Here is a 26668-nt window from a genome sequence, read left to right as displayed (position 1 = left end):
CTGACTTGTGTCTTGTTAGAGAAACTGCAGAAAGTAAACACTGGGAAATGACCGGTGGGTCCAGGACACTTTGATGTGACCCAGACCTTGGCTGCCCGAAGTGTGGTCCAGGGATTACAACACTGACGTCGCCTGGGGGTGGTAAGAAACAGAACCCCGTCTTCCCACCAGACGCTGAGCTGGAATCCACTGTTTTACCAGGTCCAGAGCTCCCCACACACCTCACAATTGGAGAAGCCGGATTTTCTGGAAGACCCCATTCTGTCCACTTTGAACGAATGCCCCACCCACTCAGCTAGAAGGGCAGAAAGATACAGTGCCTGGCATGGGTCCAGGATCTACCTAAACGTCCAGCGAAGGGCAGATAATCCTGGCGGTGACCTCCTAGACCAAGAGCCACCCACACAAACATGCAAAGGGGAACAGAACTCCTACAGCCAAGTGTTAGCAAAAAAGAGGCTCAGTCCAGCAGAGATTGTGCCACTGCACTCCAGCCTGGGCGACAGAGCGAGACTCCGTCTCAGAAAAAAAAAAAAAAAAAGAAAGAAAAGAAGAGGCTCAATCCACACTCTTATTAATATTTTGTTAACCACAGCCTGTATACATGTGGGACATGGCTCTCAACAATATCAAAGAAACAATCGTAATGTTTCCATTGTCATTTGTTACAGTAATGGAATTAAAACACATGATCTTGGCTGCTTCCCTCTCTCCTTGAGCTTACGTTATAATAGTCTTATTTTAAAATGACATTATCAAAGTATTTATCAATATCACAGGCCATAAATATGAGTTAAAATATTGAACTGAAATGAAACAAAACATAATGAGTATCTTATACACTGGAAGGGAGGAGTTGCTAAGAAACTCTCCTTAGAAGCAGAGGCGCTCCCTCACCCTCTCGTTAGAAGCAGAGGCGCTCCCTCACCCTCCTGTGAGAAGCAGAGGTGCTCCCTCACCCTCTCGTTAGAAATAGAGGTGCTCCCTCACCCTGGCCACCTGAAAATGCAGGTGTGATCATTTGTGCAGAGCTCACAGTGCGTGGGTAACCTCCTTTTCCCTTGTGATCTTGCTTCTGGGTTTATCTTTGGGGGCAGGTAAACACTATGTTGGCATCTAACTGCATTTGGGAGTACCAGGCCCACTTACCTGGACAAGGAGTTCCGAAGGCACGGTCTGTGTCCTATGTTTCAATGATATCCCATAGCACCCGCCATGACTTGAAAACAGAAGGCATTAATACATCTGTGATTTTTATTTCTTTGGGACATTTTGACAAAATAATAATGATAGTTCACATGTGCTACATGTTAACTCCACACTTCTGTACGAGGCAGAAATAATACACACCTTTACTTGTATTATCCCCATTCTCACACATACACACAAAAACCCTATGAAGCAGGGGGTGGTGTTCATCCTTATCTTACAGATGACGAAACTGAGGTGCAAAGGGGTAAGGTATATTCATCAAGCAACATACTCATCATTGAAGAGTGGCAAAAGTGGCAGATGCATTGAGTGTGCTGAAATGTGGTTTTGTTGTGCTGGTTGTCAGGAGCTTGCAGTGGGTACTATGATAGATAGGCTAACGGATAGCATTCCTCTCTGAATGGGAGTCACCACTATCTGGAAGATAGAAAGGATTTTACAGAAATACAACGTTGCCATGTATTCTCACGGTGAGAGGGTGCTACCTATTCTACCTGGTACACATTAATGATCAGCAGTTTTAGACTTGGGCACATTCGTTCCAAGACCCCTTCTCACCAGGATAATTTCTCATGACAGACCATTAACTGAAGTTCTTCTTAGACGACAGACACCAGAAGACAAAGGCATTTACAGAGCCACCCTCGGGAGCCCAGTTGTCATCTTGGCTCAGGCAGTGCCCACATTCATCTGCTAAGTGTGGGAGCCATCCGGAGCTCTGCTGGGGGCCATGTGGGACTAGAAATTGGACTGGAGTTTGTAAGCAGGAACCCTTTCCAAGAGCAGAGAAAGCCGACCCTGTGGCTCCGGAGTACCTCTGGAAGGGGCACATCCCAGGGAGATACGCAGGGGCCCTCCTGGCCGCCTCTGGTAAGCCTTTCAGGTCTGTCTTCACCAGTGTGAATTTGTCTCTTTCAAACGGCAGACACTGACGTCTGCATGCGCACTGAGCGTTGCATGTTCTCTGGAAAGTAAACGTTAGGAAGCAGCTAACAGTATACAGACGTACGTAAGCAGATTTATCCTGCCTGTCTGCTGAGGATACCGTCGGCCAGAGGCTGAACTGCCAGCTTCACAGATGTCCTATAAGTTGCCCATTATTTCATTTTAATTACATAGTTGAACTAAGAGCTTTATGCTAATAAAGACAAACTAGAAATAAAACTTTCAAAAGGGACAATTGTCCTAATCTATCTCACTTGGGTCTAGGGAGATAGATCATTGTTTCAATGAGGTCCTAATCTGTGATGCTGAGAGTTTTACTTAAACGGCAGCCACGCCTGCAGAGTGACCAGAAACTCCCAGCTTCATCTTTAGATACAAAACCATCACAGGCGTGTGGCTGTTTCAGACCCACACATTAGACCTGGCTGATGTCTCCAGTGTAATCCGTCACCACAGAGAGTGGCAACATTCAGTTCCTTGGGAAAGGAGATGGCAAACTTGAAGCTGCTCTTGCAGCTTTACTGCCGTGCAGCAAAATACAAAGTGACCCTGTTCATTCAGGGGCAAAGTGGGGTGGGGCACAGGCGAGGAGGGTTTCTGGGTTCGTTGGAGAGTTTTACCTATCTTCAGGGGAGGGTCACTATGTTAGCAGGTTCATCTCCCGAGCTCGCTTCGAGAAGGCAAGTGTCTGTCATCTATGGAGGCTACTTCCAGAACTGTTACTGATTACGGCTGCAAGGTGGGGTTGTGTCATTTTCACCTGGACCACAGACACTAAGTCCACTGGTCACACGCCCCATTTATTTGTTTTCTCTCCAGTCCACATGGTATACTGCCTCTTTGATTGTTTTTCTCAACTCAAGAACAATTATGTCCTCTCACTCTTGCTCAGACACCTTCACTGAGACCCTGTAACACTTTCGTAATGTATAAACCATAAGCCGCTGTAGTAACTCCGTACATTATGGAGGGTGCTCTCTGCCAATACAGATAGGCATTGCCTTTGTTTTGTTTGGTGTGTGATCATGTTTTAATTGAAAAGCACCAGGGGTTCCAGATAACCACAGGAGGACAAACACGGGTTTGTTTCTCTACATCCCGAAAACCCAAGATGTCAGTAAAAGACGAAGAAGGTGTAAAATAAAAAGAAAAACTATTACATAAGTGATCACCACAAATGGAAGATGCCAAAGACATGCCCGCAGCTGGGAAGCTGAGACAGATGCGGGGCAGAGGCAGGTCACAGGGAGCTGCTGGCAGAGGGATGGGGACAGCACTGGCCTCCAAGAGGGAGACCCATTGCTGGGGCAGAGCCCCCACCGGGCCGAGACCATGACTAGAAAGAAGTCCAGTCAAGGAGCCCTGATCTCAGGCCCCCTCCCAGCCATGAGCAGCACCCTTCAGAAAAGCCTGCTCTGGGGGCTGTAGCTTCTGGGTCAGCAGGTGCAGCCAGGGCAGGAGGAGGGATCACAATCAATGTGCTGAACAAACTGGCCTTAGGTGCAGGCAGAAAACAGCTGACTAATTTTTCTCTCAACCCTGTTCTCCTCTGGGGACCACCTTCTTCCTCTCCTGGATTATAGCTTGAGTGGATTCCTTAGCTTTTCAGGCCCCTCTGAGTGAATTTTATAAGCCCATTCTGTTCAACATCAGAGCTCTTATCTCTTGCCCAGGGTCAGACTCCCACCCTCTTCTGCAGGTCCATGATGCCACAGGGAAGACGAGTTTCCCCCACAACAGGAGGCTGAAGGATTTGCCTCTGGAGGGAATGACTAGCTTGACACTGACACACAGAAAAATAGTCCAGTCTCAGCTCCATATGAATCCACTGCAGATGAGCTCTGCCCAAGTACCCAGAAGCTCATTCAGCAATTCGGCAACTCTCTCTTCAGTATGGGGGCAGCCACGGGTCAACGCTTCGTGGAGGGAAGCCTTTGAACTTCCGTGACGATGGGGGCGCTGTCTCTCTGTGCCACCTAAATTGATGCCACTAGTATCTTCGAGCACTCAGAAATATAATATCTGAGCACTAGAAATATAATATAGAAATAGGGGTGAGGACCTGAATTCTAAATTGTATTTATTTGGAAATAATTTAAAATATAAATAGTCATGCGTGCCTAATGGCTACCATATTAGACGACACAGTTAAATAAAGCTTTTACCAAAAGAGATAGAATCCTAACCTTCTCTAGGAAGGCAGAGGAAGGCATTTCACCAAACAGTGGAATAACTCCAGGAAAAGACAGAGATCAGCTCTAGGAGTCAGAAGCTCAAACCCAGGCAAAAGGCAGAGAAAAGCGCCAGAATGAGGGTGAAGAGAGACAACATCTGAGCGCAGCCTTGACAGCAGCCTGTGTTAGAAAATAAAGAAGAGAGGAAGGAAGAGAGAAGAGGGAGGAAGGGAGAGAGAGAGAAAGGAGGGAGGAAGGGAGGAGAGAAATGGGAGAAGGGAAGGGAGAGAGGGAAAAAGGGAAAAGAGGGGGAAGGGAAGAAAAGAGGAGGAAGGGGGTGGAAGGGAGAAAAAAAGAAGGGAAAGGAGGGAGGGAAGGAGCAAGGGAGGGAGGGAGGAAGGAAGGAAGGAAGGAAGAAAGGAAGGAAGGAAGGAAGGAAGGCAGGCCATGATTTATGGAAAGTATTAACCCTATTGAGAATTCTGGAGTTAGTACTGAGATCATGAAAGATTCTCAAGACCAAGCAAATGAAAAAGAAAGGCAATTATTTAGTTTCCCTTCAAAAGTATGTGTGTCTCTGGTGTGTGTGTGTGTGTGTGTCTCTGGTGTGTGTGTCTCTGGTGTGTGTGTGTGTGTGTCTCTGGTGTGTGTGTGTGTCTCTGGTGTGTGTGTGTGTGTGTGTGTAAGAGACATAAAGAGAGAGATTTTTCCAAATTGTGACATGATTCCATTGGAGAATGGGGAATGGAAAGTTTGGGTGCTTGGTGGCAGGGAGCATAAAAGGGCAAGGAACGCAATAGAAGATGTCTAAAATGATTTTAAAAAGCAAGTGACAGCAGAAGTCATTGATCATGGAAGTGAAGGGTAATGCTTGTGGAAGTGGTGTCCCCGGGGCCAGTAGCATGGAAGTCACCAGGACTTGTTGGAGATGTAGATTCTGGGCCCGCCACAGACCCAACTCAGCAGCCCTGGGCCAGGGCCCTGTCTCGGGGAGACCCTGAGAGGCAGGACCTGGGGCCGGCTGGGAGGCTGGGACCACTCAAGGATGGGTTTAGTCTTCCCTCGTAGACCTTGAGAAAAGATCTGACTCTGTACATGTGTTTTTCTTTTCTGATAAAAACAAATGCTCAGTTTTTCAGAGAAATATAAACACATGCAAAAATTAAAACCATAAAGTGCTGCCCCTAGTATTCACTATTTCAGAGTGCACTTGTTTTTGTTTTTGTTTTTTACCTTACTATTTTGGGGAGAGAACAGGATGAGACAGGCCTAAGGAAATGAGGGGCGAGGCTACAGCTGTCCTTCACTGTCGGCTGGAACTGGCTCCACACTGCTCACTCACCATGTGCACGCGTGGTGTTCACAACAGGAGAACGATCAAGCCCCAGTTCTGGTGTTTCCAGAGTCAGGGGTCTCCCTACGAGGCCCCGGCCCTGCCAGCTCCAGCCTCACCCGCACAGTTGTGGTCTCCCTGGCACCACGGGGTCCTGCCCACTCCCACTCCAGCATCAAAGGCCCCTCCCTTGCAGCCTCCGTGACCTGACGCAGTGACTGTGCGACGAGAGCCCATGAGACTCTCAACTCCTTCAGTGGGGACTGTGCGTGCCCCTCGGCTCTGCCCCAGAAACCAGTCACAGGCCTCGCAAATCGCCCCACTGAGCCCAGACGCTGGCTTAACGCCCTTCAGACACATTTGGGCTTTTGCGTCTCTCTCGCTCTGACATTTGGCCCCAGAAGGCGAGGAACGGCGCCTCCTGAACTCTGCTGGATGGTGTCTAACGCCAGTCATGACACACAGGGGCCACACATAGGGGGCTGATTTGTAGGGGAGAGGACTGCATCTGTGGCCGCCCAGAAAGCCCTCAGGGAAGCCCCTGCCCTACACTTCAGGTCTCCTGGAGTTTCATGGTCCATCCTTCCACATCGGTTACCTGAAAAACGATACTCGGTGGGCCTGGCCTTCTCTGTCTGAGCACAGGGCTACACTGTGCCCTGGCCCCAAGTGACAGCTTGGTCTAAGGGCATTGCTCTGGCCGGACCTGATGCCAGCAGCTCTGCTCAGCCTGAGTCTCTGCACAGCATCCCTCCCTCTATGACCCAGGACACGGTCCACCTGACTGTGCGGGTGAGCACAGACACCCACGCCAGTGTCCCTGCATCGCCAGGTTTCACTCTATCCTGAGGTGTCATATCTGTTCTAAAATCTGACAGGATGACCGGGGAGATTAAACTCAATAGTAAATGTAACATTTTCAAAATTTAAAATACAATGCATAACATAAATGTGAAAATAATTATAAATAAACAATTAATGAGCAGAGAGAAATCTACAAGTGGAAAATCATGTGAATGTCCCAACAGTGAACGTTTAGAACTCTATAAAATGCAATTAAATTACACAAACTATAATTAATTTGCCATCTCCGGCAGCCTTATTTAAAAGAGTATTGCTATAAAAAGGCTTCCACGAGACCTGCACTAAAGGAAGGCGAGGCACAGCCTGCCCACTGCTTTTCTCTCCTATTCAGCAGAACTTTCTAGTTGCTAAGGTTAACAAATCCACTTAACCCACAGAGACCTGAGGGGCAAGAACTAGGTCCTGACATGACCTGTGTCACAAGGAAATGACCTCCAGTGAAACGGGGTCCCCACAACCACTCCCTGGCTCCGAGGTTACTGGCCGAGGAAGGTCTTTCTGTGATGGAGGCTGAAGTCCACCATGAGGCATGCCTTCCAGCCGGGCGTCCACTCTAGCATGTTGTGTGGGTGCCTGTTATCCCACCACCCACTGAGAGTCAGGTCTTGTTTAGGGAACTGGGTCCACACAGGGAAGCAGGATAAAGGCATCTGTCCTTCCATAGTTTACAGAAACAGCAGTGGGATCCTTGGAGGGAGAGAAAGCAGAGCTGGGGTGGGAAGGCAGGGCAGGGGTGTGGCATCGAGACAGGGGGTCAAGGGCAGGAGGCAGAGCTGGGGGAGAAGGCAGGGCAGAGGTGTGGCATGGAGACAGGGGGTCAAGGGCAGGAGGTCATTGGAGGTGACACTTGAGTAAAGGGTGGAAGGAGGTGAGAAAATAAGTCATAGTGACACCTGTGGAGTGAGGTCCCGGGGAGGCAGGGAGGAAGGTGCAAAGGTCCTGCTGTGGGCATGTGCCCAGGGCATCCCAGGAGCAAACCTGGGCACTGAGGCTGGGCCAGGGAGAATAAGACCAAGGACAAGGGGAGCACCCAGAGCTGGGGAGGCTCAGGCAGGGCCAGAAGGTGTCAGTCTCCTAGTAAGGTAGAGACCATGGGATGTGTCCAGCAGAAGGAGGGGACCAGACAGCATCCTGTTGAGCCTGTTTGCCTTCTGATTTAGGAGCAAGAGCTTTGCTGCTGTATTGAGAACGGCTGTGAACTGGAAGCAGGGAACCAGGGCAGGGGCCACAGAGATTGTCCAGGTGAGAGGGGGTGCGGCTTGGGCCAGGGTGACAGTGGGGAGAAGAAGTTGGTCGGAGTAATTTGAAGGGAGAGATGGCAGGGCCTTCCATGTCCTCAGTGCCAGTGGGTACAAGAAAGATGAGACAAGGATGAAACCCAGGCTAGGCTTGAGTGCCTGGAAGAGCCGGTAACTTGGGATGGAATGAAGGAGGAGCAGGTTCTGAAGGAGCCGGTAACCACCATGTCTCCAGATGGAATGAAGGAGGAGCGGGTCCTGGAGGAGCTGGTGACCATTATATCTTGGGATGGAATGAAGGAGAAGCAGGTCCTGGAAGCTGGTGACCATCAGGACTCTGGAAGGAATAAAGGAGGAAACCAGTCCTGGGGGAGGAGATGTGGCGAGCTGAGCAGCAGTTGTAGAATTTGCAATCCTGTATCCAGAAAAGATGTTCACATTTGTGATAACTTTATCCTTGAGATCATTAAAATGTTAACAACTTAACTCTGGAGAAATCTGGATGGGCCTTACGTCATTTCTGGGTACGTAATCCCCCCAAACTCCTAAAACCCACTAGGGTGTTGAACTCTAGAATCAAAACCAGTTTATGAAAATGGCTGGAAGCTGAGAACCCAATTATTCCGCACAGAGGCACACTCTCCATGGAGCTTCTGGCCCAGTTTCTTAATTTACAGACTCAATTACATTAACTGGTGATTGAGATTGGTTTGACTCTTTGGAGATTTTCTTGACTCTGTCGGTGACCGAGGGGGTAGAGATCTGGGCTTCCTGTTCCAGATTTTGGGGGTTTCCGCACAGCCTATGAATGTAAAATCAGGAGCTCAGGACATGCTCCTGGTTCAGATAAATTGAAAGTAAAATTTTCTCCAACAGCAAGACAGGAAAAGGAAGACAAAACTGTTGTGCTAGCTCTCCTCTCTCTGCATACCAACCTTAAAGTACCTGGTGTCAGGCAAGGCCACTCAAGGGGAAGGTGTGAGGTTCTGTGTCTGAATGAATTGGGGGTGGAGGGGGAAGCGGGGGTCGAGGATAGACAGAAGCCCCTCGTCCCGGGCCGCAAGAGGGAAGCCCGCTGCTCTACACCGGGGTGCCTTCGCTAACAATGGCAAGACAGTTGGCTTCTCACATCTGCAGCGAAAGAGAGAGAGAGACGGGATGGAGGTAGTTCCCAGGGCCACACCAGCTGCTGCCGCTGCCTTCCCCACTGAGCCTGGAGCCCCGGGCCCCACTGGCAGTGGAGCAAGCTGTTGACATCCCCAACTTGTGCTACTTGGGGACAGTGGGCTGATGAAGGCAGGCGGCTCTCATCTGGTGAGGGGTGCAGAAACCGGTGCCCACAGTGAGAACACAGACCAACACGCACAACAGATGGCCAGACGCCCGCTCGGCTCTGCTTCTGGGGCTGTTTACATTCTTAAGTGACTAATTTTGACATGTTATACTACTAATGAAGTTTTTCAGTGTGACCCAGTAAACTGCTGTGCAGCCGAGACCGCGTGACTTAGCGTTACAGCCCTGTGCTTTCCTATTCCACCAGCAGCCGACGGCTGACGCGGCTCGGGTGGAATCACAGAGAAGGCTGTGTCACCCGGGATGGGCTGCGTGGAGAAACTTCCTGAGATGTCTGCTGGCAGCCCGGATTGGGACCTGCAGGCTTTTCTCTAGCCACATGCCTGTGTCACCAGTCTGTAAATGTTCTTGAGGACAGGAAATAAAACCGGGCAGCCTGGCAGCCTGGCCCCGTGGCCCCCCGAGACCACAGAGGCCCAGCAAGCCCCATGGCGGTGGTTCCTGAGCCAACAGGCAGCTGCCCATCTTTCGAATCGCTTCTTGTGTCTGAAAACCAAGCCCTCTGTGGGTAAGAACCCGTGGCCTAGCGAGGCTTCCAACACACCACAGATTTTCTGGGCAGACGTCCTTCTGCAGAGAGAGCTTCTCTCCTGATACATCATTGATTTATATGCACTTCTGGAGGCGGCCAAAACACACAGCCTGCACAGAAGGAAGACCCACAAGGAGAAAACGGAGAGCGGTGAACTGATCTGAACCGCCTGTGGTTCAGCTTAGGGTGACCCCGGACAAAACTTCAGGCAGCTTCTTAAGTTTCTCAAACCAGTTTGCATGTTCAGACTCAGCAGTCTGTAAATCAAAACCACCCAGAGAAACAGGCCAGGAAGCCCCTGCCTAGCTCATCTGGACCCTGCCTGCATAGTAAGCTGTGTGGTTGACATGCTGTGCCATGCACGTGCCAAGCAAGCATGAGCGATGACAGGGCTGAGTGCCGCTGCTACCTTCAGGAACCTACCTCACCTTCCAGCTACTTCCAGAAATCAGACACAGAAAGTGTAGAGTGGGTGCAGAGGTAAGTCTCTTGCAAGTGGAATTTGAGTGAATAATCTGGATTAACTGCCTGTTAACAAATGAGCATGTATATTAAACACATGTGTGTGTATTATGTATGCCCTTATTTATAGATATGGATGTGTGGATATCCAAAGTATTTTCATAGCAACACTGAATAATAAAATTCTTATTAATCCTGATAGTTATTAATAACTTGAATGAATACTACTGCTCTGTGATTATAAAGAATTCATTTTAAAAGTCAATAATTTATCAATTTTCTATCAAGTCTTAATATATCTCTAATCTTACATTTAATTCTACATATTTTTCTCACTTGTATGCTTATTATTTCCGAGAATGCAAACTAAAGTAAAATATAATACAAGTTCCTTTGTCTGAAGGAACTTGGTAACATAGAAAGTCATATCTATAGATACAATATGACACAGAAGGATAACTCTATGAACACTGGATCAATATAATATTCAGTGGCTTACAACTAGCTATAGTATCACTAAGAGACAGATTGGACAAGCTATCACCTGACAGCAAAGCCAACCTAGACAGAGAGTACTCTAGATAGAATTTTAGAGTAATAAAGGCAAGAATCTAACTACTGTTTAAACAAATAAATCCGGCAGATTTTATAATTAGTCATATCTTAAATATATAACTTAACAATTAGGATATGGTGACCACAGAAAGGCATAGAGTCAGGACGGGTTGATACAAACACTTATCCTGTTAAACATGGTCTGATCAAAACAAAAGATTTGTATCTTAACCAAATTTTGAATAATATACATTTGCACTTAGCCACATATCCCCTGGTGTAGAATTGAGATTTATGTAAAAAAAAAAAAAAAAAGAAAAAATCTTTATCAGTACAAGTGTGCTTACAATAGTGTTCACTTGAAAATCTGACCACAAACACCGGGAAACTAAGTCCTCTCATGGGGACGTAGACAATTCTAATCTGAAATCATGCAGGCAATACCTTCATGGTAAAATTATTGGCCCAGTTTCTTGGAGCCCTTGCGCAAGTCTCCCTCTACAAGACGGGGAAATCCGGGTTGGAGGTGGGGTGAGATGGGCTGGAGTTGGGGTTTACGTGCCCAAGGGGCACCCCTTTGCAGACCTTAATGGGTGTGGAGTCCAGGTAACAGATTGCCATCTTTTAAATCTGCATATCTTAGAGGTAAGTAGGGGAAAGACCTGGCTGTATCTCACCTTCCTGGGCCAATGTGGATTCTTTGCAACAAAGTTACAGTGTTGAAAGCCAGTGGGTGAGGTCACATTTCTATGTGGCTGGAGTTCTCTGAGCAAAACTTCCTGGCAAACTGGGTTAAAGGATGAGGAAAGGCACACAAGCCTTGAAAGTTAAAAAAAAAAATACTCCAGAGAGATTTCAAGTACGTCTCTCCTGGAATAATCTTTTAAATTCTACACTCCTAGAGTCCTTCTTTACGTCAGAAAGCAGGGATTTCTTTGCTCTGGAGACAGCACAGCAGTGTGGTAGCTCTTACAGAAGCATGAGATTTGTAATTTGGGGTTTGGGGTTCCCCTCCTGTAGTGCAAACCCCCACTTTGCTCATGCAGGTGCTTTCTGCGTCTCAGCAGGATTGGGGCATGGGACATGGGCATTATCCTGGAAGTAAATCATCAGTCTTCCTTTGATCCAGAAACCTCGTGTGTGCTGTTAAGATAAAAGAAATAAGTATAAATATTGAAAACTTATCAGATGCTTCAGAGGGTCCCAGATGCAACACCACACTGGGGCCCTTTTTATTCCAACCAGTGAACTCAGAGGGATGGAGGGGGGTAGCCTTCTTCTTCGTGGCAGCACAAAACTGTGGCACTTTGAACCCTTCTCCAACAGGCAGAGATCAGCACAGTCAGAAACCATCTCTGCAAACTGCCTTTTGTGCAGCGTGTTCCCGAATCCTGAAAGGACTGTCTCTGAAATTCTAGTAACATTGGGAGGATGCAGAGAATGAAGTTGACTGTTGTACAAGATTCATTAACAGGAGCGCGGGCCTGAGCAAGGAACTCAGAGAGGCCCCAGTGGCCACCACCCTCAGTGTTTCCTCAGTGTCCAGTGACTTCCCAGGTCTGCCTTTTCTTCCTGCTTTCTTAGCAGTTTTAAAAGAAACTAAAGAATCAAAGGTTGCAGAGGCAGCTGTCAGCATTTCCCCTCTGGGTACACTTGCTGGAAGACTTGGAGGTGAACTCAGTGTGGACGTCTTCTCTATTTTGTAATTTACTTTTTGGAAGACTTCCCTTTCCAAGACAGGGATCATTTTTCTATGCACTATAAGAACGATGTCACTCTCTCAGACTGAGAAGTCAAACTTGCATTAATCATCAAATACTTGTTCTTGTCCAGAAAAGTATTAAGACATCAAATCTCAGCCTGACCAAGGAATGGCAGGGTGTCTGTTCTGTATTAGAAACCTCCTCCCACTCCAGTCCTAGGGGCTGTTAATCGTCACCATGGCATCTCCAGTTAACAAGGTCAGAAACGCCAGGAGGACAGGATCCGGCTCCTCTCTCCTTGTGCCATCTATGGCCCGACTCTGAACCATTCTTCCTACACCCAGGCCAATGTCAGATAAAAACCCTGGGTGCATTGGGGGCATTTTGGATTAAAATAAGGTTGATCTTCAGACTTGAGAGCCAAGGGACCCAGAAAATGCAAAATGCCAGCAGCCAAGTGTCAACTAAGGACCTAGAAAGCATCATGTCCTGCAGAGGAGACCAAGTGCCCAGGATTTTTTAAATCTCCCTGAAGAAATCCCCCATGCACAAGGAAAGGTTTTAAATTGTAAATATTGGGATGGCTGAAAAGAGACTGGAAGAGTGACTAGCAGCCAAATGGACCTCATGATGAATGGACACACAAAACAGATGTCAGGGCAGCTGCGTGCTCTTTGCTGGATGCACGGGATGAGGTCCGAGGAGGTAACCAGACAGACAGACAGACAGGACAGACGGGGGCCAGACCACAGGCGCGATAGACCGAGCCTGACTTTGTGCATTTCCTTCACATGCTGCAGTCACTGTGTCTTTGTGAGCTGAGCAGCCTTGGTCCCAAACAGTGCTGCTGCAGCCGGGGTTTTGCAGACACGTGACTAGGAAGCCGTGGAGCGCAGACAGGGAGAGAGGAAATGATGGAGGCAGGTGTGCCACCCGTGGTGAGCTGGCAGCTGCTCTTGGCTGCGGTTCCACCAGGCCTGGCTGTGCTCCCTGGGTGCCTGCGGCAGGACCCAGAGCCTGCAACCTCAGCTGGTGGGCGTGGGGAGGTGCAGGAAACAGCACAGAGCTCCAAAGAGGGAGAATTCAGAGAAAAGGGAATCATTAAGAGATGGATGATGTGCTTGGCGTGCATCAAACGGGCCCATCCTGTGCTGAGCTGCTCCGGCCTCCTCTCATTGATGTCTGAGCACGCTGTCAACGCGGGGGCTATCAGCAATTGCTCAGGCCTGCCCTCTTTGTTGCAGAGCCCTCCATTCAGCAAATGTCCTATCACCGCGGCCCCCCACAGCCTGCAGAACAATGGATGACCGGGATCCACGTGTGTTTCCCGGCCAGATGTTACAGTCCCTGCAACATCTGGAAGAGCGGCAGGGTGGAGAGCAGGTGACCCTAAGGAGGGGCTGAGATGCCTCCTGAGCCGTGGGTGTCCATCAGCTGCATGGTCGCGGAGCTCCTCCAGCCCCAGCACCTGCTCGCATTGGAGAAGCTGACCTTCTAGCTTTGCTGCGAGAGTTCCACAGAACAGCAATCCATCATGGGCACTGGGGAAGACGCCAGTGTCATGTGAGGAGTTAGACTAAACTCACATCTTTTTCAGCCTCCCAACCTGCACATGTATGGCCGTCGAGATTCCAGTCATAGCTTTCTCTTGCCAAGCACCAACTACGCATCAGAAATAGTAGTGGATGTGTTAGCTATCATGGGAATGTCCGTGGAATTCTGGGAGGTGGGTTTCCTCTCCCCCATTTATCCCTGGGTAACACAGAGGCTGACAAGCCTACTGGTCTGCTCAACCCCACGCAGCAAATAAGCACCGGGTCAGCCTGGGTCTGTCCGAGGCCGATTGTCCTGCGTCCGGTCGGGTCTCACACAAGAACTCCTGGACGGCAGCAGGCTGGAGTGGGAAGGGACGTGGTCCGAGGTCCTGACCTCAGGGCTATGCACTTTCATTTCAACACCAGTCAGGGTGGTCACATGGTAACATGTGGATATGTTTTTGAAACTAACGTTGGCCCTCGTGGCATGCCTTGTCGTTCTAGGGGTCATTTATCACCCCACAAACCACTCTAGAAAAGGGCCCACATTTTTTATTCTAAAACAGTTTCAAGGTTGGTTGGACGCCAGCAAACGCTTTCAGGGAAAGCCTGTTCTTTGAGGTGACCCTGTGGGACACGCACGGAAGGTGAAGGCTTGCCTACAAAACAGCAAGGTTTTCTGCAATATGGAAACACCACCTGTGATTTCACAGGCCAGCAGCAGGGTTGTGGGGGAAAGACTGGCAGTGGGGTGAGCCCAATCCGGACTCCGACCCTCATTCCCAGGTAAAGGACTTGGCATCCCTGCCTGCAGGCTGCGGTCAGGGTGCCACACCCCATTCTATCATGGGGGCTCATGCATAATGACCTAGAGACACTCATGACAGGGCCAGGGTGGAGCATGTTGCCTGCATTCCTACGGGCCAAGAGAAGAAGGAGAAAAGACCTCCGTGTGGCCGGCGAGTCCCTCCCAATCCCAGACATAAAGTGTCTGATCCTCGGGAAGCACACACACCTCGTAAACAGATGGGAGAAGCAGAGAGAGAACTTGTGCCTGGGATAACTTCATTGAGTTTGTAAAGACATGAGAAGCAGACTGGCCAGGCTGTGAGTGGAAACCGGCCAGCTGGTCATCAGCTCTCCTGAGCATCAGTTACAGATACAAGGGCTCATTCCAAGAAGGGATGAGGTCTGACCCGGAGAGCTCATCCATCTGTGACGACGTCTGCTCTGCCCATTGGCCCATCATTCCCATGAGGCTGAGTTCCTGCCCCCATGATACTGTCAATGAGTAGATGGAGCTGAATTAAGTTGATCTCAGGCTCCCCAAACCAACCTGCCACTCAGGGAGGACAGAGAGTGAAGCTGAGCAAGGGCCAGTTTATGTGACCAGGAACATGCTTCAACCTTGGGGTATGGAGGCACAAAGCAGCAATGGCCTAGTGACTGGCCCTGGGTCTGTGGGTTGACCCCATCACAGCCAGCAGGGTCTTCTGGCTCTCAGATGGTCTTGCTCACATGTCTGCAGCCTCCTCTGGGAAGCTGGGAGGCTGGGGGGCTGGGAGGCTGTGTTCTTACTCTGTGGGGTTTCTCTGGACTGAATTGCACCCCCCAAATTCATATGTTGAAGCCTTAACCCCCAATGTGACACTGCTTGGAGATAGGGTCATTCATAGAGTGATTAAGATTAAGATTAAGTGAGGTTCTAGCAGTAGGGCCCTCATCCGATGGGATTGTGTCCATGTGAGAGGAGAAAGGGACACCAGCTCTCTCGCTTGTCTGCCATGTGAGGACACGGTGGGAAGGCAGCTGTCTACAAACCAGGAAGAGCCCTCACCAGAAACTAACCCTGACTGGCACCCAGATCTCAGACTTCCAGCCTCCAGAACTACGAGAAAATACATTTCTGTAATTTAAGCCACCCAGCCTGTGGTATTTTGTCCTGGCAGCCCAGTAAAATGAAAGCAGGATTCTCTGCATTCATACAAGGGGCGAGACTGGGTTCTGCCACATGGCAGCCTCAGGGGACCGTGAGGGTGACCAGGGAAGCTGCCAGGCCTCTGGAGACATGGGCTAGGAGCACACACGACCTCACACCTGCCACTTCTGTTGGTCAAAGCCAAGCCCTGGTTAAGAGAGTGGAGACGTAAGCTCCACCTGTTGCTGGGAGGGGCCGTGACAGTGTGTGGCCATTTGCAATCGACCACACTTCCTAACCGGGGGCAGACCCAGATGTGTGTGTTCTGTTTTTTAAATTAATAGACTTCATTTTTTGAGTAGTTTTAGGTTTACAGGAAAATGAGTGAGAAGTACAGAAAGTTCTCATACACCCCCCTGCCAACACCTCCACCTTCACCTCCCAGTTCCCCTGTTGTTAACATCTTGCATGAGTTTGGTACCTTTGTTACAATGGGAGAGTCAACATCCGCAGATGACTATTAACTAAAGTTCGCAGCTCACTGAGGGCTCCCTCTTGCCCTTGTGCAGCCTGTGGGTTTGGACACGTGCACGATGACGTGAATCCACTATTACAGTCTCATCCAGAGGAGTTTCACTGCCCTGAAATTCCTCTGTGCTTCACTTGTCCATGGCTCCCTCCCCGGAAACCCTGGAAACCACTGACCTTTTCACCGTCTCCATTGTTCCGCTTTTCCCAGAATGTCACGTAGCTGGAATCATCCAGTACGCAACCTTTCCAGATTGGCGTCTTCCACTTAGTAGTAAGCATTTAAGGTTCTTTCATGTCATTTTATGGCTTGATAGCTCCTTTCTTTTAGTGCTGAATAATATTTCACTGTCTGGATGTGCCACAGTCTAGCCACTCATCTACTGAAAGACATCTTGGGCCAGGTGTGGTGGCTCATGCCTATCATCCCAGAAGTTTGGGAAGCCAAGGCGGACAGATGACTTGAGGTCAGGAGTTCAAGACCAGCCTGGCCAACATGGTAAAATCCCATGTCTACTAAAAACACAAAAATTAGCGGGGCGTGGTGGTGTGCACCTGTAATCCCAACTACTAGGGAGGCTGAGGGAGGAGAATCACTTGAACCAGGGAGGCGGAGGTTGCAGTGAGCTAAGATCGCACCACTGCCCTCCAGCCTGGTGACAGAGTGAGACTCTGTCTCAAGGAAAAAAAAAAAAAAAAAAAAGACATCTTGGTTGCTTCCAAGTTTGGCAATTATGAATAAAGCTGTTATAAACATTCATATGCAGGTTTTTGTGTAGACAAAAATTTTCAAACCATTTGGATAAATATCAAGGCATGTATCTTATGGTAAGAGTATATTTAGCCTGTAAGGAACTGCTACACTGTCTTCCATAATAGCTCTACTATTTCTCATGGTGCAGAGTTCCCTTCAGCCATATCTTTGCCGGCACTTGGTGGTGTCCATGGTTTGGACTTTGGCCATTCCAACGGGTGTGTGCTGACATCTCATTGTTGTTTTAACCTGTAGTTCTCTAACGACATGACACTGGGCATTGTCTCATATGCTTCTTTCCTTCTATATGTCTTCTTTGGTAAAAGGTTGGTTCAACATTTTTTGTCCATCTCTAAATTGGATTGTTTTCATACTGTTGAGATATGAGAGTTCTCTGAAGATTTTGGAACCAGTCTTTTATCAGATATATGCTTTGTAAATTGTTTCATCTCTGAACAGTATCTATTGAAGAGCAGAAGTTTTTCATTTTAATGAAATAAAACTTATCAGTTTTGTTTTTTTTTTTTTTATGGATTGGATTGTGATTTTTTTTTGTTGTAAAGAAAAAGTCACCATCAAATCCAAGGTTACCCAGGTTTTCTCGGGCATTATTTTCTAGGAGTTTTATGGGAGTGTTCTACATTTAAGTCTATGATCCATTTTGAGTTAAATAAATACAGGTTAAATAAGCTCTAGCCTTACACACTTTGGGGGACCGTCTTTATGAGGAGAATACAAAGTCACAACTACCAAATTTTCTATAGGGGCTTTTGAAGCTGTCCTGCAAGAGAAAAGCCCTGAAGGTCAGACTTTCTCAGTTGCAGGGTGAACCTGACCCACTTCACAGGTGAGGCTGGGGTGCGGTGGCCCCAGCGAGATGGCTGCATTGGCACTGACACTCAAACCAACCACAATCCTGAGGCCAGGGCAGCTGGCCCAGCAGGGCAGCTCTGGGCCCTGAAACCCCTTGTGGCTGAGGTAGGTCGTTGTACTTTCCCACCCTTTGTGGTCCTCCAAGCTCTAGTGAGGCCTCCTAGGATCTCAGGGTCAACACCTCCTGCTCTATTCAGCTCTCCCTGTCCCAGCATCTTGCAGAGTCTCCAGAAACATCTGAGAATGGAGACACCACCCCACTCTGTATTCAGATTCCCCCATGATCCCATCTGCCCCAAGGTGGGCAGAAACCTAGCATTTAAGTGCCCCCAGCATCTAACCAAGCCTCACTTCCTGGTCCTGTCATGGTCTCAGTTCAATCACTGAATCTCTGGGGACCTTTTGGAGGGGTGGTAGAAGTGGCTTGGAAATCCTGGCCGTTCTCAAACACACCTGAAGTCATTGCATTTTCTCAGCAGGCACTTTCCATTTGCAGTTCTTCCCCTACTCCCAGGGATTCTGAAAAAGCAAACGACAGACTAGAGCCCCTGTTCCTCTCCTTGTCAGGTGTCACCCTCAGAGGGAGGTGGGGTGTGGAGTGTCACCCACCAGCCATGCCAGCAGGGAAAGGAGGGCACTCACCACTGAGCCCAGGGATAAGCTTTGGGGTCATCTAATGATAGCAATTTGGGCCTCTGGACAGTGAGTTCATGAAATCTTGATTCTTTCCTGTTGTGGTAAACTTTTGATCAGCTTGGTTTTAGCAAAAATTCCCATGACCAGGGGAGGAAAGACTCATCAAAGTATCTGTCCTTTTGTCCTGGGAATCTGACCCTTTAGATGGTTGGAGTGTGTTGGGTAATGGGATAGAGACTCTGGGGGCGGGGGAGGAGTGTGGGTGCTGATGATCTCACCTGACTTCCCCGGAGCCCGCGAAGTCTGAGGCTCCTCTTCTTACACCACTTCTCCTGCATCAGTCAAAGCTGGGCAACCCATCCAAGATCAAAGCAGCGTGAGAGACAGGAAAGCAGAAGGAGGTCACCTCAGCTCCTGCTTCCTAACGTCAAACCCTATGGACAGTCACACAAAACCTTTAGAAAAATGACCTGAAAAGAAACATATTTAAGTGGTGCATCTTTAGAATCTAAGGTTTGGTGCTTGAGAGAGTCCTTCAGGTTTCAAGGTCCATCCTAGAGAGCTCTGCCAGTCAATCCATCCACAATAGCACTTGTCTATATATATATACACATATATAATTTCAGCTTTTATTTTAGATACAGGGGGTACATGTGCAGGTTTGCTACCTGGGTATACTGTGCAATGCTGAGGTTTGGGGTATGACTGATCCCCTCCCCTAGGTAGGGAGCATGGTACCCAACAGGTCATTTTTCCACCTTTGTTTCCTCCCTCCCTCCCTGTTCGAGTAGTCCCCAGAGTCAATTGTTGCCGTGTTTATGTCCATGAGTACCTGATGTTTCACTCCCACTTAATAGTGAGAACATGCAGTACTTAGTTCCCTGTTCTTACCTTAATTTATTTAAGATAACTGTCTCTAGGTACATCCATGTTGCTGCAAAGGACATTGATACGGTTTGGCTGTATCCTCACCCAAATCTCATCTTGAATTGTAACTCCTGCAATTCCCATGTGTCATGGGAGGAACCTGGTGGGAGGTAATTGAATTAAGGGGGCAGGTCTTTCCCCTGCTATTCTCCAGATAGTGAATAAGTCTCACGAGATCTGATGGCTTTAGAAACAGGAGTTTCCCTGCACAAGCTCTCCTTTCTTTACCTGCTGCCACCCATGTAAGACATGACTTGCTCCTTCTTGCCTTCCACCATGATTGTGAGGCCTCCCCAGCCATGTGAAGCTGTAAGTCCATTAATTTTGTAAATTGTGCAGTCTTGGGTATGCCTTTATCAGCAACATGAAAACAGGCTAATACAGACTAATTATGGCTATGTAATATTCCACAGTGTATACATACCACGTTTTCTTTATCCCATACACCACTGATGGGCACCTGGGTTGATTCCATGTCTTTGCTACACCATAGCATTTCCAAGGGGCTCTGTTTATGAAAATCCACTAGAATGTCTGTCTGGGAACTCATTGTTGTCTTTATCTGAGGCCACAGGCTGATGGGCTCCTCAACTTCTATTCCTGGAGGATCTGTGGACCAGAGGCATCAGCACTATCCCTATTGACTGAAAATATACTCAAACTGCAGGGCTGGAGTCTCATCTCCAGATAAGATAGGAAAAGTTAGGCATGTCTTTCTCTTCCTTCAGTGAGAAAAAACACATCTCTGAAGTCCGACAAGATAGTTTGGGTCAAATTCAGCAAGTCCTCATTTGTGGCAAACCTGTCATTTCAGAGCCAAATCATTTCTACACCAGGGCAAGGTATGGGACAAGACACCTAATAAGTCACTGGCCCTGTGACTGTTCTTGGGCACCAAAAGCCCCCATCTGGCTGGGCTTCCTGGGTGTCCTACCCCAGTGTGGAAGGCATGGTGATCCTTGGTACCCAAGAGAAGCCACAGGGCCAATGGCTTATCCTACTAAGAAGGGACACATTGAGGGAACAGTCAACCCTCTAAGAGTTCAAAAAATACCAAATATATTGTCAACTGTAAATCCAATGCAGACAGTTTATCTGAGAACTTCAAGAAGACAATTTGTTTTAAGAAAGACATTCTTGGAAAAGTACTGGTTTATCCTATTTTCCTGATGAAGAATGATGAAATTAAAGCAATGTCAATCACATTGCTTGCATAGGTAAAGTTTCCTTGCCCCTAGAACCAGAATGATAATACGTAATTCAAACAGTTCTTTAGAGACTTCGCAGCCATTGCATATTCAAGGAACCCAGCAGAGAACCTGGGACATGGTGGGTAAGAAGCAAATAGGAGCCCCGGAGACCAAAGACTGCAATTATGCAGACAGCCCCTTGCTCTGGGAACTGTCCTCTGGTCCCTCAAGGACAAGAGCCAGTCCCTAATTCCTGATGCCATTTCTTACTTGGTGATATTGGTGTGGTTTTCCTTCCTAGGACCTGCCATGTTTATGTAAAACAGTAACTCTGCATTCCAGGTGCCTTCTGCCCGGGGGATTCTGTTGCAGGCCTGCCGAGCACACGCCCTGTTTTCCCTCCTGACTCTCAGCACAGTTCAACAATTCATTTCGCGGGAAGGGCCAGCCAGGCAGTCTGCGGGTTCAGGTGGCTGCCCTTCCGTGCCTGGAGTGAGCACACGGCATCGCCCGACCTTGAGAGGGCAGGCGGACGGTGAAGAATGAAGCTCCGCACTTGATTCATGAATCGCCACGTCAGGCTGAACATAATGGAAGCAAATTATGCACAAACAAGCTGTGGGTTGGATGAGTGATCATTAAAGTTTTGAGCTCCTGTTTTCAGCCTAATCCACTAGAAAATTAACTCATGTGGGGCAGGTAGTGTGGTTTTCCTTCCAAAAAGCCACTCCCGCTATCGTGTTTGGCCGGGCTCCTGTGTTTCGTGGCTGAGTTCCACGCTATTAGTTTCCTCATGGAGGAGCTCCGGGGGCTGCCCCAGGACACCCCAACCCCACTGAAGCAGCGTCTGGGATCAGGGACAAAACTAATGAGCAAAAATTAAAATATGAACAACATCTGTTGCTCAAAGAACCACGTGTGCAGGAGTGAAATGCCGTGGGCAGTTTGTTAGCGCGCCTGTGACCTTCATGAAGAGAAGGCCTTCGTTACCCTCTGGGGTGGGGATCACACCTCCGGACGCTCCAAACTGCCGACTCCTCTCCCAAGAGCTTTGCCAGCCATGGTTGTTTTGGAGCTTACCTAACCTTCTAGCTTCTTTTTTCTTTCTTTCTTTTTTTTTTTTTTTGAAATGGAGTCTCCCCCTGTTTCCCAGGCTGGAGTGCAGTGGCAAGATCTCGACTCGCTGCAAACTCCACCTCCCGGATTCAAGCGATTCTCCTGCCCCACCCTCCTGAGTAGCTGGGATTACAGGCACGCGCCACCACGCCCAGCTAGTTTTTGTATTTTTAGTAGAGATGGGGTTTCACCATGTTGGTCAGGCTGGTCTCGAACTCCTGACCTTGTGATCCATCCTCCTCGGCCTCCCAAAGTGCTGGGATTACAGGCGTGAGCCACCATGCCTGGCCTCTATTTTCTTAAAAGTAGGAATATGCACTTGGAATTTGTTTGTTTGCTTGTTGAGACAGTTTTGCTCCTGTGGTCCAGGCTGGAGTGCAGTGGTGGGATCTCGGCTCACTGCAACCTCTGCCTCCCGGGTGCAAGTGATTCTCCTGCCTCAGCCTCCCTGAGTTGCTGGGATTACAGGTGCATACCACCATGCCTGCTTTTTTTTTGGAGGGGGGGGATTTTTAGTAGAGACGGGGTTTCACCGTATTGGCCAGGCTGATCTCAAAGTCCCCACCTCAGGTAATCCACCCGCCTCGGCCTCCCAAAGTGCTTGGATTACAGGTGTGAGCTACTTGCACCCGGCCTGGGATGTATTTTTTAAACTTTAGTGACCTGACTAAGGAGCCCCTGTTGTTCTCCGCAGCATTCCCTGTGAGCTGGCGGGCTCCTTCCTCACTGTGGGTGCTACAGAAGCAGAGGGGTCATGGAGGCAAGCCCTGAGGAGAGCGGTTCCCCCCGCCGGCAGCCCTGTAGAGATAAGCAGGGTGCCCCCACAAGTGGCTTATCAGAGCTTGCGAAGGCCAAACAGAGCCCTGGCCCCCATCTCTGCTTTCACCGGGGCCGCGTAAAAGGAGGCCAGGGGGCACTTGCAAGCCCCTGGGCGCAGTGGATTCACCTCAGGACGCTCCGCGCCTGCTGAACCCCAGGCAAGGCATCTTGATAGCTGGGCGACCAAAAGGGAAACCACCACTGAGAAATTTAAGTCTGTGCTTAATTAAGACATTTAAGCTTAGGTGCAGTTCCTAGATCTGAGGGCTGTGTATGTTCATCTGTATGTTTGGAAACTGAAACTGACATGAAATATAAATACAAAGTCAAGTGCGCAACTTTTCATGGCCCCAAGTCCAGCTTTTCTCAAAATCCCCCGAGGTTGAGGAGACACAGAGTGGACCCGGCTTGTGGGAAAAATCACAACCCATGATGCGCTTTGGAATAAAAGGCACAAAGACTGCGGCCTGTGAAGTCATCATGGCAGCGGCTTCTGCCTGCACCGTCTGGGCTTCAGTCACTCCAGGGACCCCACTTGTCCCTGCAGGGACCGGCAGGTGCATCGCTGGCCCTCATGGGCACACAGAGGGGTGTGGGACACCTGGCTCCACACCCCAGGCATAGAGTCACTGTTGTTCAGCAGAGGGTTATGCCTGCTGTGAGCAGAGCAACACATCTGGTTGCAGGCCTCCCTTCCTGGGAAACAAGCAGGAAGCAAAAACAAGCATCTTAGGGCCCGGCACGTAAGGCAGTGAGAGTCCGCATGTCCCTGAGGGCAACGGGCCCAGAAGGGAACCTACCTGAGGGGAAGATGGAAAATTCAAGCCCAGAAGTTTTCTCTTAGCTGGGGCTGCCAGGTGATGCGGGTTGAGGCCTCCTATGCTGGTTAGAGCCATTTTGAACATCAGCAGCAAGCATGAGGGCCGGACCTCAGGAGCCTTCGCCTCGGTCTCCTCCTCCCTCATTCCTCATTCATTCATTCATTCATCCAGGGGCCACTGACCCCAGGAGACTTTGCCTCGGTCTCCTCCTCCCTCGTTCTTCATTCATTCATTCATCCAGGGGCCACCGACCTCAGGTGCCTTCGCCTTGGTCTCCTCCTCCCTCGTTCCTCATTCATCCATTCATCCAGGGGCCACCGACCTCAGGTGCCTTGTAGTCTCCTCCTCCCCTCGTTCCCTCATTCATCCCATTCACATCCATCCAGGGCCACCGACCTCAGGAGCCGCCTCAGGTTCTGCACTCCTCCCTCGTTCTTCATTCATTCATTCATTCATCCAGGGGCCACCGACCTCAGGCGCCTTCGCCTTGGTCTCCTCCTCCCTTGTTTCTTGTTCATTCATTCATCCATGAGTCTACTCACTCATGCATTCAACGAACACAATCTGTAAAAGTTGATGTTTCATGTATGTTCACTGCAGCACTATTGACAATAGCAAAGACTTGAAACCAACCCAAATGCCCATCACTGATAGACTGGATAAAGAAAATGTGGCACATAAACACTATGGAATACTATATAGCCACAAAAAAGAGTGAGATCATGTCCTTTGCAGGGTCATGGATGGAATTGGTAGCCATCATTCTTAGCAAACTAACACAGGAACAGAAAACCAAACACTGCATGTTCTCACTCATAAGTGGGAGTTGAACAATGAGAACACATGGACACAGAGGGGAATAACACACACCAGGGCCTGTCTGGGGGTGGGGGGCTAGGGGAGGGAGAGCAATAGACAAATACCTAATGCATGCGGGGCTTAAAACCTAGATAATGTGTTGATAAGTGCAGCAAACCACCATGGCACATGTATATGTATGTAACAAACATGCACATTCTGCACATGTATTCTGGAACTTAAAGTAAAAAAATAAAAGTTGATGCTAGATTCTAAACATGCAAAGTTGTCAAAGACAATCTCCACCTGACATGGCAGAAGTGCAGACCAGATTCGTTCAATCTCTGTTTAGCCCACACGTTGTTGGGTGTATGTGGGCCTTGTGTGAGCCACCAGTGATCCCAGGTGAACACCAAGCAGACCCTGGTTTAAACCACAAAGAGCTCACTGTGTGAAGGCAGGTAATAGCGATGTAATGTAATAAGGCGGATGGAAGGTAGGGAGCTGCGGAGTGTGAGACCGCATGGCGTGCAGGAAACACGTGCGGTTCCTGCCGTGCTGCCTAGAGTATGAGGCCAAAAGACAGTGAGCGCGCCTCTCAAGGTGTGACCCGGGGTCCAGCTTGTGAGACTCCACGGGGATCCTGAAGAACTTAATTCCCCAGGACGACAGGCATGTAAATTAGAAGCAAGGGTTCTCAGTAGGGAAAGCCGCACAGGTCTTACAGTGACGTCCCTGCAGCCATGGAGGAAACCCCAGAGGGAAGCCTGGAGGAGGGGGCGTGTGAGAAGTTGCTGCATGGTCTATGGAGAGTGTCCGCAGGCAGGGGTCAGCGGCAGACAGGATTTGCAGATCCGAGAGGGTCAGGGAGGAGAGTGAAGGAGTCAGCGGCAGACATGATTTGCAGATCCGATAGGGTCAGGGAGGAGAGTGAAGAATTCCCAGGAGGGCAACTGAGGGACATAAGCTCCAGAAGCAGCTCAGAGAGGATGTCCACAAGGCCTGGACCTCAGAAGCTCAAAGTCCAGGGTGAAGGAGGGCAGGAGGTGTGACTGGAACTGCGTCTAAGGCCATCCAAGTGGACAAGAGTGAAGGCTGCAAAGCTCACGAAACAGCTCAATGTGGGGGTGGCCTCGTGCTCCTGTTCCCCTGGCAGCCCCGGCGTCTACCTGTGTCCCAGTAGCATGCAGAGCTCCCATGCACGCTCCCAACGCCCCACCTGGATGGTAAATTAACACGATCAAGCTCCTCGCTAACAGTCAAACGCTCCCTCACTATGGGGAGGGATAGGCGGGGCTGGGGAAGATTGGAGGTCAGCCTTGCTGGTGATGAGTTGGCTGGAAGGCCCTCTGTGCACAGGTGGTCTCTGCCGAGGTGAAAGTGGGAAATTCAACTGCAGATCCAAGCTCGCGGTGGAGGGGAGATTTAGAGTTCGAGCAGGAGGAATCTCGGCCTCCCTATGGGGAAAGAAGCAGGTGTTCGGCTTGTGGCTCCAGAGTCCAGCGAGTTCCTCTCGCCCAACCATCTCCAGGAGGAGTAAACTGGTGGCCACCGAGCCAAGCAGAGGGAGCGATGCTGTGCAGAAAAGGAACCTAGCATAGTAGGTCACCGTCGCTCAGCGCAGCCCCAGAGCTTCCACGCACAGCCGTGAGACTCATGCCAGGTGCAGCAGAGGCAGGTCCCTGTCCTGTGCAGCTGCTGGTATCTGCACCGTGTGTTTACATATCAGCCAGGGAAATGGATTCCACCTTCACGGTGAGGGGGGTGGGGAGACGGGGGACATTCTGACGAACTCCTTTGTCAAATGAAGTGAAGTTTGCATGACTTCATTCACCCGTCTGATGACTCCAGGAGGGCCTTTGCTGTTATGACCATTACACAGGCAAGAAAACAGAGGCTGCTCACCCTGGAGCTGTTCGCTGCCTCGCTCCATGTGGTGCGGCTCCAGGAAGGGTCAGAGAGGATCTGTCCACGCCCCGCAGCTCACTGCTTTGTCCATTGTGTGTGGCCCACGCGCAGGGTGGAGGTGGGCCTGAGGGCACCAGGCACAGGGTAGCACTAGGAGGAGGCCTCCAAGAGCCTTGTCCTCCCACACACAACCATCACAGCCTTCGCCAAGACGCCGGCATTCCCCATTCCTCCCGCAGGGCCTGGGCTCGGATGGGGCCATGTCTGGTGCCGATTTCTCTGATGCCGAGGATGTTGCGTTTGCATCACTGTGATGAGGGCCTTTGTCCTGATTCCTGGAACCCTGGGCACCATCCTCCACGACAGGACCCAGTTGTGACACTCTGGGGGTTTTCCCCGGCTGGCTCTTTAAAGACTCCTGGTTTGAGGTTGCAGCCTCTGTGGGGCCTGAATAACATGGAGCTGGACTCGTGG

This window comes from Papio anubis, chromosome 5 (genome assembly GCF_008728515.1).
Source record: "Papio anubis isolate 15944 chromosome 5, Panubis1.0, whole genome shotgun sequence".
NCBI lineage: Eukaryota > Metazoa > Chordata > Mammalia > Primates > Cercopithecidae > Papio > Papio anubis.
This window is presented reverse-complemented; position numbering follows the sequence as displayed.